The sequence below is a fragment of the Coregonus lavaretus genome, assembly GCF_964263955.1.
Source record: "Coregonus lavaretus genome assembly, chromosome: 30".
Lineage (NCBI taxonomy): Eukaryota > Metazoa > Chordata > Actinopteri > Salmoniformes > Salmonidae > Coregonus > Coregonus lavaretus.
Genome location: NC_140017.1, coordinates 24,422,353 through 24,440,148, shown reverse-complemented (window position 1 = coordinate 24,440,148; position 17,796 = coordinate 24,422,353). Strand labels below are relative to the sequence as shown.

At 43.7% G+C, this 17,796-nt stretch overlaps 1 protein-coding gene and 1 pseudogene across 2 annotated transcripts in view; both read right to left on the bottom strand.

Moving 5' to 3' along the window:
- Positions 1–17,796, bottom strand: part of LOC311106081 (protein moonraker-like) — a 47,814-nt gene that overhangs the window by 13,180 nt on the left and 16,838 nt on the right.
- LOC311105700 (olfactory receptor 51I1-like) lies at positions 648–16,117 on the bottom strand (annotated as a pseudogene). Its single transcript has 5 exons — positions 16,049–16,117; positions 15,748–15,795; positions 15,520–15,526; positions 12,518–12,603; positions 648–993 (listed from the first exon to the last, which is right to left on the bottom strand). The product of its transcript is annotated as an olfactory receptor 51I1-like (transcript).

The window sequence follows — 17,796 nt, the reverse complement described above, 5'->3', positions numbered from 1 at the left end:
AAGTAGAGGAGAGATTAACTTCATCACTACTTGCTTCTGTAAGAAGTATTGACATGTTGAATGAACCGAGCTGTCTGTTTAAACTACTAGCACACAGCTCAGACACCCATGCATACCCCACAAGAAATGCCACCAGAGGTCTCTTCACAGTCCCCAAGTCCAGAACAGACTATGGGAGGTGCACAGTAGTACATAGAGCCATGGCTACATGGAACTCTATTCCACATCAAGTAACTCACGCAAGCAGTAAAATCTGATTTTAAAAAACACCTTATGGAACAGCGAGGACTGTGAAGAGTCATACACACAGGTACAAACACACACATACAAACACACATAACATACACACTATACACACACATACACCTTGATTGTGTGTTGTAGTATAGTAGTGGCTGGAGGGCACACACTTAATGTATTGTGAAATCTATTGTAAAATTGTAAAATTTTTGTCATTTAGCAGACGCTCTTATCCAGAGCGACTTACAGTTAGTGAGTGCATACATTTTTCATACTGGCCCCCCGTGGGAAACGAACCCACAACCCTGGCGTTGCAAGCGCCATGCTCTACCAACTGAGCTACAGGGGACCTATCTGCCTTAATTTTTGCTGGACCACAGGAAGAGTAGCTGCTGTCTTGGGAGCAGCTAATGGGGATCCATAATAAATACAAATACAATACTGTAGAGTCCATAGATGTTATTAACTGTCATGTCGGAAGTTGAACAGGCAAGTTTCACTACCAGGTAGTTGTCACAATACACTTTGTCTATTACGTTTCCACACAATTGCAAACGAATAGTTAAAGACAGTGTTATGAGGAATTTTGCAAAAGAGTATAACAGTATATATTACACAAATTAAAATACACACCCTGTTGGGTGTCATGATGACGTTATACTGTAGTGGATAACATAAAGCAAGGTACCTGTTGTAGGACATGGCTGATAAATTGCTGAATTCAAGAGATCCATATGTGTATATGCAAAAGATCTGTAGGTAACAGTACACAGTGGAAACTGCATTGACATCTGAAACTGATAGATTAATTTGTGTATTAAAAATAATGACTAAAAGATTTCACCCCAAATACAGTAGAAATGTGTATACGATATTCGAATGATCATGTAGTGTCAACCCACTAACATTACTAAACATTCAAGGGTAAAGAAGAAGGCGGGAACTGTTTTAAGAAAGCCACCTAAAGGTGGGAGGAGCATAGTGCCTTTGTTTGTCAAGGGGTATAAAAACAGTATGTTTGTGTTTTTGACCAGAGCTCTCCATGAATAAATATACCGATAATTACTTGTGGATTGTGGACCTTGAATCATTGATGATTAAAACCAGAGCTTTACAACCTCTGGTAATGATTCAAGCTTAGGTTGAATTAGAGATAGAAATTCACATGACAGATTGGTCCTTCGAGCCGGATCTTAATACATCTTTATCGTTCTAAAGACACCGAAATCCGTGCACGGCCGGGTGATTGCATCCGTGGAGAATAGTCCTGGCCTTCGACGTTAAGGTTATAAACAGGCCGGTGATTACTCTTTATGAACGATAAAGACGTTAACGAGTTTGAAAAATTATTTGAATCCAAACTACAAGGAAAAGGTCAGTAGTTTTATTCATGGATTTTGGTGAAATTATTTGAACTTGTATAAGAATAGGAATTCTTGTGAAGGGCAGACAGGTTACCAAAATCTCAAAGAAGGTAATAATTATTACGACAGGAAGGGTCCGCAATTGATCCTAGGTAAATAGCTATTACAAAAATAAACTAGTCCAAAATGACATGGAGTGAATTGCAATCACAAATGTAAACTAGTTAATATTGTCATTGTACGAATTGCAGTATGACAGTATAAACAGGGAAATAATTATCATCGTGTGAGAGGGATGTGTCGGGAGTAGCATATACGACTGGGGATTTGCTAGAACTTTGCAAACAAGTTTAGCAAATGATTGTATAATGTCGTATATGTGTGAGACTTAATCCATCGGGAGACGTAATCATTATTTCAGGGGTGGAGAAAAAAATAAGTCGCGTGAGGAAAATTGGGTAACTTACTCTTTTCATGAAACCGGAGTTTTAAATAGAAACTCTGGGTTAGGGGTTAAATAATTTTAAAGGGTTAATTACAAAAGCAAGAGGCGCACTAAGAGATTAGCTCCTACGAAAATAATTCGGGAGTGAATTATTTAAAAAACAAAAAGGGGGGGGGGGGGATTTCTTATTGTTCCACCATGGGAAAGACATCTTCTAAACAAGTCCGAGAATTAACGGGAGATGAAAGATATATGTTAGGGAGGGATCGAAGAAATATGTTTTATGGATCCATTTGGGAGAAGAGGTATGGATTTATTGGGCATCTCGATGTTGCAAAGTTAGAAAATATGATTACGCAAATGCATATCAACTGTGGAGCAAATGTTAAAAAACAGTGAGCGGAGGGGCTAGAGACAGCGAGGGTATGGCTTTTTGAAGCGCGAAGGAGAGAGGAAGGAGAAAATAAAAAAAAGTTAGAGATGCAGAGAGAAAGGGATATACAGAAAAAGGAAGTTTCAGGACCTCCCCCAGAGCAAAGAGGTTATATCCAGAGTTGGTAGAGCAAGCTTGGAAAGAAAGCCCAGATGACACCGTTGTCATGTGTAAAAGAAGATTAGGGGTGATCCCCGTCCTTCCCCCACCATATGACGGCCAAGCCGGAATGTTGGAAGGGCGGGAAGACGGGGGGCAGAGTAAAGAGGCCAGTGAAGAGAACAAAGAGGGGGAAGTTTTACAACAGGAGGTAGTCAGGTTAAGGGTAGAATTGGATAGAGAGAAAGAGGCAGGAAAAGCGAGAGAAAGTAAACACAGAGAGTTTAAGAACAGGGAGTTAAAAAGATTAGAAAACTACAATAAGCCAGGGAAGAAAGAGTGGGTAGATGATGACACAGGGGATGACCAGTACCCTTTGATAGCCTTGCCAAACCCAAGGGCTGGGGAGGAGCATGCACCAGACACACTGGATGTATATAGGGCATGGACACAGCGAGATGTAGTGAGAGCTGTAGAGGGTGTAGTGCACCCTAAGACAGGAATAGAGGGGTTCAGGAGGGATTTGGAGAGTCTAGCAGCAAGCTTTAAGCTAAACACAGGGGAAATTGAAAGGGCAGTCAGAACCCTAGTTGGGAAAGATTGGGCAGCTGTTCGGGGGCAGTGGGTTTCAGGGGATGCCAATGGAGCAGTCCTACCATGGGCAGATGATGGGCAATATGTTGGGAAAATAACTGAATTGTGTAATAATTTAAGGGAACATTACCATCGACATGCTGACTTCTCCAAAGTACATGAATGTAAACAGGAAGACAGTGAGACCATCAGCCAATACTTAGAGAGACTGAGAAATGTATTTAACGCAAATAGTGGGATACCTGAGCCTCCCCAAGGGCAAGGTAATGATACTCCGTACCATCAGCAGTTAAAAATAGCATTCCTTAGTGGAATGAGACCAGAAATAAGCAGGAATATTAAGAGAACTTTAGTGGGATGGGGAACTACATCGTTAGCCGAGGTCAGGAGATATGCAATCCATCATGAGCAGAATAGTAGACAGGATAGAGTAAGAAGGGAACAAAAGGGAGCAGAGTATTTAATGGCTACTCTAGGGGAGATAGCTGGTAGAACACAGCTGCCCAGTGACACAAGCCTACCAGACGAGCTAAACCACTTCTATGCTCGCTTCGAGGCAAGCAACACTGAAGCATGCATGAGAGCACCAGCTGTTCCGGATGACTATGTGATCACGCTCTCCGTAGCCGATGTGAGTAAGACTTTTAAGCAGGTCAACATTCACAGGCCGCAGGGCCAGACGGATTACCAGGACGTGTACTCCGAGCATGTGCTGACCAACTGGCAAGTGTCTTCACTGACATTTTCAACATGTCCCTGACTGAGTCTGTAATACCAACATGTTTCAAGCAGACCACCATAGTCCCCGTGCCCAAGGACTCTAAGATAACCTGCCTAAATGACTACCGACCCGTAGCACTGACGTCTGTAGCCATGAAGTGCTTTGAAAGGCTGGTCATGGCTCACATCAACAGCATTATCCCAGAAACCCTAGACCCACTCCAATTTGCATACCGCCCCAACAGATCCACAGATGATGCAATCTCTATTGCACTCCACACTGCCCTTTCCCACCTGGACAAGAGGAACACCTACGTGAGAATGCTATTAATTGACTACAGCTCAGCATTCAACACCATAGTGCCCTCTAAGCTCATCACTAAGATAAGGATCCTGGGACTAAACACCTCCCTCTGCAACTGGATCCTGGACTTCCTGACGGGCCGCCCCCAGGTGGTAAGGGTAGGTAACAACACATCTGCCACACTGATCCTCAACACGGGGGCCCCTCAGGGGTGCGTGCTCAGTCCCCTCCTGTACTCTCTGTTCACCCATGACTGCATGGCCAGGCACGACTCCAACACCATCATTAAGTTTGCCGACGACACAACAGTGGTAGGCCTGATCACCGACAACGATGAGACAGCCTATAGGGAGGAGGTCAGAGATCTGGCCGTGTGGTGCCAGGACAACAACCTCTCCCTCAACGTGACCAAGACAAAGGAGATGATTGTGGACTACAGGAAAAAAAAGAGGACTGAGCACGCCCCCATTCTCATCGACGGGGCTGTAGTGGAACAGGTTTAGAGCTTCAAGTTCCTTGGTGTCCACATCACCAACGAACTATCATGGTCCAAACACACCAAGACAGTCGTGAAGAGGGCACGACAAAGCCTATTCCCCCTCAGGAGACTAAAAAGATTTGGCATGGGTCCTCAGATCCTCAAAAAATTATACAGCTGCACCATCGAGAGCATCCTGACTGGTTGCATCACCGCCTGGTATGGCAACTGTTTGGCCTCCGACCGCAAGGCACTACAGAGGGTAGTGCGTACGGCCCAGTACATCACTGGGGCAAAGCTTCCTGCCATCCAGGACCTCTATGCCAGGCGGTGTCAGAGGAAGGCCCTCAAAATTGTCAAAGACTCCAGCCACCCTAGTCATAGACTGTTCTCTCTGCTACCGCACGGCAAGCGGTACCGGAGTGCCAAGTCTAGGTCCAAAAGACTTCTCAACAGCTTCTACCCCCAAGCCATAAGACTCCTGAACAGCTAATCATGGCTACCCGGACTATTTGCACTGCCCCCCCACCCCATCCTTTTTACGCTGCTGCTACTCTGTTAAGTATTTATGCATAGTCACTTTAACTCTACCCACATGTACATATTACCTCAACTAGCCGGTGCCCCCGCACATTGACTCTGCAACGGTACCCCCCTGTATATATAGCCTCCCTACTGTCACTTTATTTTACTTCTGCTCTTTTTTTTCTCAACACTTTTTTTTTTGTTGTTGTTTTATTTTTACTTTTTTTTAGTTTTTAGTTTAAAATAAATGCACTGTTGGTTAAGGGCTGTAAGTAAGCATTTCACTGTAATGTCTGCACCTGTTGTATTCGGCGCATGTGACCAATAACATTTGATTTGATTTGATTTGAAATAGAACTCCAGAAGAGGGGGGAGCGAGGCTTCGCTCTTTCCTGCCCTATGGGAAAGGAAGTAGGTGCTTTAACTGTGACAAAGAAGGACACTTTGTAAGGGAGTGTGAGGGGCCGTGTAAATACTGTAACGAGCCAGGTCATAACTATCGCGGCTGCAGCAATAAAAGAAGAGGCAAGCAAAATAATCGGGGGGGGAAAAGAGAAAGGGCCTACAAACACCCACCACCCAGTTCCGGTAGGGAGGAAGAGGAAGATGAGGCATGACTAGAGCAAGGGGAAGATAGTAAGACAGATAGTGAAGGAGAGGGGTCAGAGGATACCATTGATACGGGGTGTGAAGTGTTTGAATTGGAAACGATTGAATTGGCTCTGCAGCAAGAACAGAAACCATACCTCACCTTAACAATATTGGGGAAAAATATTAAATTCTTGTGTGACACAGGGGCATGTCGCACAGCGATCTGTGTAGCCGACATACCCAAAGGAATTAGAATTAATGGGGAAAAAATCATGGTACGCTCGGCCTCGGGCCATCAATTTATAGAGCGATTATCGGCCCTGGTGACTTTAAAACATGAAGATTCAGGGGGAGAGGTATGCATACCTGTACTTGTATCAAGCCTGTGTCCGGTCAATTTGCTAGGAAGGGATGCCATGACTCAGTTGAACGTAGCTGTAAAGCCAACGCTAAGGGGTATTAAGGCATATGTCGTAAGAGATAATATGGTATTGAGCGGGGAGGGAAAACCATGCTATTGGTATAGCCAGGATCTGCTAAGAGGGGGACTCACAGACATACCGAAATCACTAATGGACCTAAGTAATGAGTTAGTGATTGGATCAACCAAGATGACGGTAGATGATTTACACTGTACATTATGGTGTAATGAGCACCCAGGTCCTAACCCAGATTATGAGGAAGAATTGTTAAAAACCACAGAAAAAACAATTGGGTTAAAATGGGTTCACTATGATAAAAAACGGGCAGCTGTAGAGGTGGAGTTAGGACCACAAAGCCAGAGACTGTACAGAGAAAGGTGGAGCCCCCATGTTTCCCTAGTGAAAGAACCTTCAGAGGAATGGTTATCACTAGGTAAATGGATAAAACAGGGGAAAAACATCCCTGACTGGCAAAATACACCAAATGGGGATCAGTATAGCCACTCCATGGGGAGATATAGAAGAAAATTGAATTGGAGAGCAAAAACCCAGCCCGGGGTCCACCTGGAGACAAATTTTAATGGATGACAGGAAGAGATTTTCTTAACTCAGGAACAGGAGGATGAGTTGGCAGCAATTCCGTTCAAATTATGGTCACAAGGACCAGCCGATGTGGGACTAATTAAGGGGGTAGCTCCAGTACAAGTGATTCCTCGATCCGATCATAGACCATACCAAAAGCAATACCCTATGAAACCAGAAGCAATAAAAGGGATAACACCTACATTTGAGCATTTACTTAAGGGAGGGGTGATAATTCCTGGAGACGAGGCACAATGCAACTCTCCAGTATTTCCTGTTAAAAAGGCGGCACCTAGCGCCGACTGGAGGATGGTAATGGACTTGCAGGGGGTTAATAGAAATATCATTCCCAGAGCTCCATGTGTACCAGATCCACATACATTGCTGAACCAATTGAAACCAGAAAACTCCTACTTTACAGTGATAGATTTAGCTAATGCTTTCTTTAGTATCCCAGTTCATCCGGATAGTCAGGGGTGGTTTGGCTTTACTTTTCAGGGAAGGAAATGGACATACGCTAGGATGCCTCAAGGCTACTCGGGAAAGTCCTACAATCTTTGCCCAGGCTATAACTAGGAATTTGGGAAAGTTTGAACCTCAGGAGGGAAGCCAAATGTTAGTTTATGTAGATGATATTCTATTGGCTAATCCCACTCAGGAGGGATGTAAGAGGGATACAATCCAATTGTTAACCTTCCTGGCAGAACAGGGACACAAAGTGAGCAAAAAGAAACTTCAACTTTGGCAGAGCGAGGTGATTTACCTAGGACACGCTATAACTCAGGAAGGGCGAATGTTAAACTCATCCAGGAAAACTGCTATACTTGAAGCGCCAAATCCATTGAAAAAAAAACAAATGATGAGCTTTTTGGGGATGATAAACTACTGTAGAGCTTGGGTACCACATTATGCACTGCATACTGGGAAGTTAAGTGATCTTATCTATGGGAAGGCAATGGCAGCCCATGATAAAATCATTTGGAACTCTGAGGCGGAGGAACAATTTATAGAGATAAAAAAGTTGCTCACTTCCCAAACAGCCTTAGCTTTTCCTAGATATGACAGGCCTTTTACCCAGACGGTAGATTGTAGGGAGGGATATATGACATCGGTTTTGACTCAAAAACATGGGGATAAGAACAAACCCATTGCATATTATTCATCTAAATTAGACCAGGTAGCACAAGCAATGCCACTATGTTTACAATCTGTGGTAGCTGCAGCTCAGGCAGTGCAAGATTCGGCATCAATAGTTTTATACCACGATTTAACACTAAAGGTTCCGCATGCAGTATCCATACTGTTGTTGGAGCATAAAATGGCCTATATGTCACCTGCTAGACATTTATCTTGTATGATAATCCTGTTAAATATGCCTAATTTGACCATTGAAGGGTGTACAACTCTAAACCCCTCTACTCTAGTTCCTATTGCGACAGATGGCAGCCCACATGATTGTATAACTGAAACTGAGAAACTTGTGTTGCCAAGACCTGACTTAAAAGACCTAGCCTTAGTGGATGGGGAAGTGACTATGTTTGTTGATGGTTCATCTAGAAAAAACCCTGATGGTACGAATGCTACAGGATATGCAGTTGTAACAGAGACTGACGTCTTGGAAGCTGAATCATTACCTAGAAATTATTCTGCACAACAGGCAGAGATAGTGGCTCTCACTCGGGCATGTCATTTGAGTAAAGGGAAAAAGGTTACTATTTACACCGATAGTGCCTATGCATTTAATACAGTACACGTATTTGCTGCACAATGGAGAAACAGGGGAATGGTAACCACTTCTGGCAAAACCATTACACATGCCCAGTTAAATTTGAATCTTTTAGATGCTGTACTCCTACCAGAGAAGTTAGCTATCTGTAAATGTGATGCTCACACTAAAGGTGTAGATAGCATAAGCAACGGCAACAGAAAGGCAGATGAGGAAGCGAAAAAGGCAGGTGTCAAACCACAATCACCCACATACTTGCATCTAAAAGAGGAGGTAGACATTGATAAAGCATTACTGATAGACAGCCAGTTAAGAGCACCGATGAAGGAAGTGAGTAGATGGGAGAAAATGGGAGCAGTCAAGAAGGGGGAAATGTGGCATCAAGGTAATTTACCTATATTACCAAAATCTCTGTTTAGATATGCAGCAATTTTGATACATGGGCAAAGTCACGTATCAACCGTGGGGATGGTGGAAATAATTAGAAAGCACTTTGTAGCGTACGGGATAACAAATTACTTTAAAAAATGTTGTTCTAGGTGTGTTATATGTGCACAAAGTAATCATCAAGGAAAGCAGAGAGCACCAAAAGGGGAATTTCCCCAGGCCAGATATCCATTCCAACAGTTGGAAATGGATTTTATAGAACTTACAAGAAGTGAAGTGAAAAAATGGTGTTTGACAAGTATACCAAATGGGTAGAAGTCTTTCCAACCTCCTCCGCTGATGCATTCACAGTAGCTAAAGCGTTATGTCAGGAAATAATCCCTCGGTTCGGATTGCCAGAAACTATTTATTCCGACAATGGGTCTCACTTCTCCAACCAGGTAATAGATAATATTGGACAGAAGTTACATATTAATATGAAAAAACATTGTTCATATCATCCGGAATCAGCGGGTTTGATTGAACGCACTAATTTGACGATTAAATCACGTTTAAGAAAAACGCACATGAGTACAGGAAGAAATTGGGTACAATGTCTACCAATAGTATTAATGACGATTAGGGTAACACCGGATAAAGATGGGTTATCCCCCTTTGAAAAAGTGTTTGGGAGACCATATAGAATGCCCGAGTTAGGCAGACTAGAGGAGGCAGATACAGAAGTAGAAGGGACATTGGCGGGACATATGAGAAGACTGTTCATTAACCAAACACGTATGTCAAAGATTCTGTGCCCCACAGGAGAACTAAAGGAGAGGGTAACCCACTCTATCCAACCCGGAGACTGGGTGTGGATACAATCCCTAAAGAAGAAAGACTGGAAGCAGCCCCGTTGGGAAGGCCCCTACCAGGTTCTATTGGTCACCGCCTTTGCCATTAGAATAGCAGAGAGAGGAACCTGGGTCCATGTTACCCACTGCAAGAAGGTAGGACCACATACAAGCACCACTTAGCACACGCAGAGTTGACGAGCGGAACTGTGCCACAGGGTCCGGGGGTCACCTCTGTCAACGAAGATCTCCTACCCAGACCTATCATCACTGTAGTGTGTTCCTAGGGTGTGAGTATGGGGTGGTACCGAGCAGAAGGACTCAAGACAGGAGAGGGTTGGCGGTTTTTGGGAATATGGGTGACCCTGAGCTGCATCATAGTCTCGGCAATAGTCGTGGTAGGTCAAAATCCACCACCACCTCGCACCAATTACGCTATGGCCTTACCATTATTAAGAAATAAAGGGAAAGCGACCTGACATACTGACCATCAAGGGCGAGTGATCTACAAAATAGGAGTCAGAGAAGGGTGGGGAGTAAGATTCAAAATTATGATTAGGGATCTTATCAGAGCGGATTAGCAAGCAACATGGGATTATAAGATCCCGTTGTATTTATGTTCAGCCCCCTCAGCGGATTGTTCCTGGGCTCAGGTATTTAGACATACTGGGGGAAGGAGATATGAGACGGGGGGGGGGGGCTGGACGTCCAGATGGAGGATAAGAAGGTATAACGACATCCCCACGGAGATGGTAGTAACGATAGTAAAGGTCACTAAAGAGGACATGAAAAGAACTTACTGGGCTTGCGCAGACGTATACGGACGGGATACTTGTCTAAGATTATATTTAATGGAGTCAAAAGATATAGAGGGAGCAGGTACTGTCATTAATCCATTAATGGCAATAGACCGAGTAAATCAGTCAAGGGATGACGGAGTCAATTTGACTAACCCGTCCACTATGAAAGATTTTCTCCTCCAAGAATGGAACAATGGGGAAGTGGAGGGGGTCCCTGATGAGAATCTCTGGTTAAAGTGGATGAAATACACCGCTAGGGCCTTGGGGGAGACCAATTGTTATGCATGCTCCATTGGGCGACCGACAATGTTGACCGCCCCAATGCCAAAGGCAATGTTTCCCTGTGTATTAGACCTGGGGTCCAATCAAAAAGAGCCCAATTGCACAGGGATTGGGCTGGCAAAATTGACATACTCGGCCAGCCCACCTAGATTCACTTTAACTCCTGGCGAATACCAGTGTTACAGACATAGAAATGGCTCCCGTAACTTGGGTGATTTTGATGGCTGTAAGGAGATAATTAATGTGACTGATTTAGATAAGGAAGGAAGGAAAAAAATTAGGAACCTAACCATCCCTCTGACTGATGTGTGGTGGGCATGCACTAAAAAAGGGAGCATTCGGCAGACATTACCAGAGGGATGGGTGGGTACTTGTGCACCAGTATTGTTGGTCCAGCCTGTAAGAATTAGTCATCAAAGACCAGTGACAGGAAGAATAATCAGAAGGAAAAGGAATATAGGTCAGGAAGGAAATAGCCCCATTTGGATAGATGGTATAGGCATCCCCAGGAGTGTTCCAGATGAATACAAAGCTATGAATCAGATATGGGAGGGGTTTACCACAACATTTTTCTGGTGGGTGACAATAAACAAAAATGTGGATTGGATTAATTATATCTATTACAACCAACAACGATTTATTAACCAGACTAGAGATGCAGTAAAGGGGATCTCCGAGCAATTATCGGCCACCTCACTTATGACCTGGGAAAATCGGTTAGCTCTGGATATGTTGCTGGCAGAAAGGGGTGGAGTCTGTAAAATGGTGGGGGGCCATTGTTGCACATTTATCCCTAACAACACCGCACCGGAGGGGACGGTGACCAGAGCTCTTGCAGGATTAACTGCGCTAAGTAAAGAATGGGCTGAAAACTCAGGAATTAGTACATCTTGGACAGGATGGTTTGATACCATGTTTGGTAAATGGAAAACCATAGCAGCAACCATCTTAGGGGCAGTCAGTGTTTGTATGGGAATTCTTGTATTATGTGGTTGTTGTCTTGTTCCCTGTGTCCAAGGATTGGTGAGCAAGGCGTTGGTGAATGCAGTATCTCACCAAATGATAAGAGATGGACCGACTCCGGACTCTGACCAGGAGAGCGGGAAATATGATTATCAGGCTTGGGGGATAACGACGACTTTGACCCTGAAAGACCGCAATTGGATGAAACATTTATTGGTTCTGATGTATGAAGGTCATAGGGAAAATCCTAAAAAGAAGACCTATGATTGGATGTAGATAAATAGAACTGATCTCTGAGATTAAACATGTTTGTAAATACATTTATCCTGAAGATGAAACCATTTAGTCAAAAGGGTGGATTGATAGATTAATTTGTTTATTAAAAATAATGACTAAAAGATTTCACCCCAAATACAGTAGAAATGTGTATACGATATTCGAATTATCATGTAGTGTCAACCCACTAACATTACTAAACATTCAAGGGTAAAGAAGAAGGCGGGAACTGTTTTAAGAAAGCCACCTAAAGGTGGGAGGAGCATAGTGCCTTTGTTTGTCAAGGGGTATAAAAACAGTATGTTTGTGTTTTTGACCAGAGCTCTCCATGAATAAATATACCGATAATTACTTGTGGATTGTGGACCTTGAATCATTGATGATTAAAACCAGAGCTTTACAACCTCTGGTAATGATTCAAGCTTAGGTTGAATTAGAGATAGAAATTCACATGACAGAAACAAAATGAGTCATGAGAGCAGGAAACAAACCAGTGCTACCATACAACTCATTCACAAACAAACTGCACAGAAACAGATACACTACATGGCCAACAGTATGTGGACACCCGCTTGTCGAACATCTTATTCCAAAATCATGGGCATTAATATGGATTTGGTCCCCCCCTTTGCTGCTATAACAGCCTCCACTTTTCTGGAAAGGCTTTCCACTAGATGTTGGAACATTGCTTCAGGGACTTGTTTCCATTCTGCCACAGTAGCATTTATGAGGTCGGGCACTAATGTTGGGCGATTAGGCCTGGCTCGCAGTCGGCGTTCCAATTCATCCCAAAGGTATTCAACAGGGTTGAGGTCAGGGCTCTGTGCAGGCCAGTCAAGTTCTTCCACACCGATCTCAACAAACCATTTCTGTATGGATCTCGATTTGGGAAAGGGGGATACCTAGTCAGTTGTCCTACTGAATGCATTTCACTGAAATGTGTCTGCCGCATTTAACCCAACTCCTCTAAACTTTGTGCACGTGGTCATTGTCATGCTGAAATAGGAAAGGGCCTCCCCAAACTGTTGCCACAAAGTTGGAAGCACAGAATCGTCTAGAATGTAATTGTACGCTGTACCGTTAAGATTTCCCTTCACTGGAACTGAGGGGCCTAGCCCGAACCATGAACAACAGCCCCAGACCATTATTACTCCTCCACCAAACTTTACAGTTGGCAATATGCATTCGGGAAGGTAGCATTCTCCTGGCATCCGCCAAACCCAGATTCATCCCTCGGCCTGCCAGATGGTGAAGCGTGATTAATAACAATTTAATCAATTTTAGAATAAGGCTGTAATGTATTTTTTTTTTGAAAAGATCAAGGGGTCTGAATACTTTCCGAATGCACTGTATAGTCTATCATTCACAATTGATAGGATAACATTGTCACCCATCAGACTTCTTAATTTAATCTTGTCTTTACATATACTAATAATATATGTGTGAAATTAGATTTGATTTAGAATGGACCATTTTCATGCACCCGTCTCAGAACAGGGGCAGGGGGGAAAAATACATGTAATCTATGCACTTAAATAGCGAATGGAGGACTATTTTCCTGTGGTTCATTTTCATGCCAGCCAGGTAGACTATACTCCTGTTGTAAAACGAAGCAATGTGCTTAATATTAGGAAAGTTGAGAAATAAATATAGTAGGCCTAGCCTATAGAAAGCTGATGGGGTCCTCCTCTTTTTAATAGAGGCCATCAAAACTGTGTTCTCACGCAATTGCATAGCATATAGAAATGTTGCACAACATGAGCTCATGGGCTCTCATTAAGTGTTTGATGATATTTTCGAATACATTTGCATTGATGTCAAAGTGATTAGAGGGACAATAGAGTGCTGAGTACCAGGCAGTTAGCAAGTTTGGTAGGCTACTAATGACCAGCAGCAGCATCAGAGCTTGGAGAAGCCTAATTACCGTGACTAAACGGTCATATGGAATTTGACTGCCTTCATGACTCGTGACCGCCGGTGTGGCGGTAATACAGTCACCGCAACAGCCCTACTCACACCCACACTCCCCTGCCCCAAGTGCTAGGTGTCAGCTGGGGGGCTCAGCTGGGCAATGTGAAGGCCAGGGTTGTAATATTTTCTCTGTGAGCAAATCAGTCCAGCTCTGGCAACAGCACTCTGGCTGTTACTATATTTAGAGAGACGCAGCAGTTCCACAAGCAAAGTGCCTCTCTAATGTTCTCCCCACACACCAACCCAGGTCCAGCCCCTGTTTGCTCCTGCTGTTCCTGGGGTCTGCACAACATGGGGCCAGGCTGTGGGCAGACAGACACACAGGGAGAAGTGCCAGGGTGGGTAATTCACTGCAAGCCCTACCAATCCCCTCCATCCCTGGACTACACACAGGGCCCATTTATGCTGTGATGGGTCATTTAAAGGCCATTGTGGCGATAACACAATCATTTAGATTAAAAGCAGCGTGAAGGCACCCAAGCATTATGTGCAACTTTAAGAGTGTGGGCATAAGGGCACCAGCCTGCCAGCACAGCCAGGCAACACCTTTCACAAATTCAAGTGGCAGTACATTTTCACGAAAGAGAAGATGAATTCTGCATATTTATTGTTGAGTGATTTTCATCTTGGTGGGGTGTGAGCATGGTAAGGTGATGTGAATGTATATTTTACTGGATACATTAACAAACTGCACTACAAGCATGCTTAGAAAGTTAGGAGACAATGACGACACACTCACTGACACGTGTTAAAAGTCAGTGGTGAATATTTTGCGGTCTGTTCACTGTTGTGATTGTGGGCAGCAGTTGCTGACACAGGGAGAGGAGAGGGTAGCTGCAGTCTGATCATAGCCTGACAAACCCAGCCCTCTCACGTCGACCTACTACAGAAAGGCCTAGTGGGAAAAAACACAAACAACTAAAACTGATGAGCAGCCTGAGCCATAAATTCCCACAGCGAGGTGCGTGAAATGGACTTCAAATTACTTAAGTTCTCATTCTTCTCCAACACCTCCAGAAGTCTATCGCCAAGGAAACAGAGAAAGCTGCAAAGCACCAGCTCCATATGTGATATATCAAACAGGAAGCAGACGGAGCAGGGTTTGATTCTGAGACAGCGAGAGTGTGCAAGAGAGAGAGAGAGTGAGACCCAAATCTGTTTCAGAGATAGTGGGGGGGGTGATTCAGGGGAAGAGGCTGGCTACAGCTATACCGCTAGAGAAATGGTGCTTAGATTCTGAGAGCAGGGGGAGAGATCAATGCAATAAGAAAACAGGTGGGTGGAGAAAACAGTGCAGAGAAAAGGAGGTGAATCATTGCAATGTGGTAGCAACTTTTATTATCTTTCTGCCTACAACAATAACAGATGGTTCTACCTATCAGGGCCAATCGCAGAGACAGGGGCAGCGGTGGAGTTTCTTGGGAGCTAGAGGTTCATGATTAGATGGGCAGGTAACAGCCATCACCGCACCAAATCTACTGGGATACCTGTCTCCTGTAACAAGGTTATGGCATAGAAGAGATTGTTCTGAGAGAACAGTACAATAGAGTGATAGTTTGAGAGAACGAGGCACACACCAGGGACAAAAGTTTCTGGATAGCTACCATCCTGTAGGTTTTCACTCCAACCTTAATCTAGCACACCCGATTCTAATAATTAGCTGGTTGATAAGCTGAATCAGGTTAGTTACAACTGGGGTTGGAGCGAAAACCTACAGGAGGGTAGCTCTCCAGAAACAGGGTCGGAGAGCCCTGGACAAAAGACTGGAGAGAACAGAAAAACATCAGTCTTTAGATAGTATGGAGAAGCAGCAGATTGACCAGTCTTTAATCTGACCATTGATTTGTTTGTCTTGGTGGTGGTGGAGATGTGGTCAGTCAGCATCAGGCAGAGAGGGACACGTAGGGCAGCTCTCAGCCTCCCTCCACTAGGTCTTCTCACCATGGAGACCTCTTATCCTCCGCTCCAAAGATGCATGACCCGCCCGCCTGCCCCCACCCACTCCACTGCTCTCACCACACGCATGCTGAGGAGTAGACGCTCTACCCACCCATCATCTCCATCATAATCACCCATCATCTCCATCACAATCACCCATCATCTCCATCACAATCACCCATCATCTCCAACATAATCACTCACCCCAATTCAACAGAGAGAGACAATGATCTACAGCCTCTTATGAAGTATAGATACTCTAGTCTAATGTCTGTTGAAATATTATTCCAAGCAATGCATTTGGACTGAGTACTGAGTGTTTCTCAGGGTGACTGAAGTATCTCCATTAAAGCTCTAGCCTATAGCAGCTAATTCCATCTGTAGGATTAACTATTAGCCTAGACTCAATAGCTAAGTGGTTCATTGGAGTGAAAGGGGACTACCGGTACATATTTGTAGATTAGTCATAGCTAATTATATTTTTTCCTCATCATCAATTATAACCACATTTTCTACAGAGAGCTTTGGGCAAATGATACCTCAACAGAAGTATACATTTGTCGGTAAGATTACTTTCCAACAGCTGTTTCCAAGTGCTGTTCAAACCTACAAGACGATGTTATAACACATACATACACATGGTGATTGGAAATGGTGGAAATATATGAATTCAACATCTGGCACACAAAGGCTGAATATTGGGGAGTGTAGGCTTTTTGTCTTAGGGGTTCTCAATGCAGCACGACACAGGCTTTGTACCTACCACAAATCAAAGTGACACTTTATTTAGCAATGACAAATAACAAAACACCTAAAAATAAAAAGGAATGGGGGAGCAAAGAGTTCCTATGAATTTAATAACAAAATCAGATGAGTTATGCTTTGAAGATTGGTTCTATAACAACATTGTGTTCTATTCTCAACAGCCAGGAGAAAATACCCACTAACAGCCTTTGAGCTCCTCGATGAGCAAACAATAGAATCTATGAGTGATAGGCATACTGAATGATGTGTGCACTGCTTTCATAAGCTATGAGCTATGGCTATGCTTCCAATCCCTGGTGTGTGTGTGTGTGTTTGTGTTGTCTGCAGTGGAGGGGCCTGCTGACTCCCTCCACCTCTGTATTGGTTGTAATCACACGCACAGGCACACACACACACACACACACACACACTGAGCACCCCACACTAATCGACAGCTGTGCCCATTCACCGCTTCCCAAACACACAGCACTAATCACCGGATTCATACATTCTCCTCTACAACAACTGTCCACACACACAGATTAGCTACCACTATACATTCTTATAGAATCACAAGCCCCCTCTAGTGACTGTCTGACATACTAAATGGGTTTTCTTCCCAGCGATTTAAACACAGTGTAAATCGTCCTGTGGTAGACTGCCCTATAAAAAGTGTGAGAACAGAATTTCATTAACATAATGATACAAATAACTGTCTCTCTCTCTTTAGATTTATCCTCAGCTTACCTCTTTTCCACTAACAATCAATTATGCAGAAACCTGACAAAGTTTGTACTTCATCACAACAAGTATGCATGAGTAGTAATTAAGCATGGTTTAATTGAGCAATTTAGCTGTGTCCATAACTTGCCTAGAGCTCTCTCCACTGTATTGTACTACGGCCCAGAGCGCCACTCCACCTCTGTCTGATGTGCTCCCAAAGGGATCTATTTTATTTTATTTAACCTTTTTTTAAATCAAGGAAGTCCCATTGAGCTCAGAAGACCTCTTTTACAAGGGAGACCTTGAATGAATGACGTGGAGAAGCATAAGGACAGCCAGAGAAAAAGAACCATAACTTA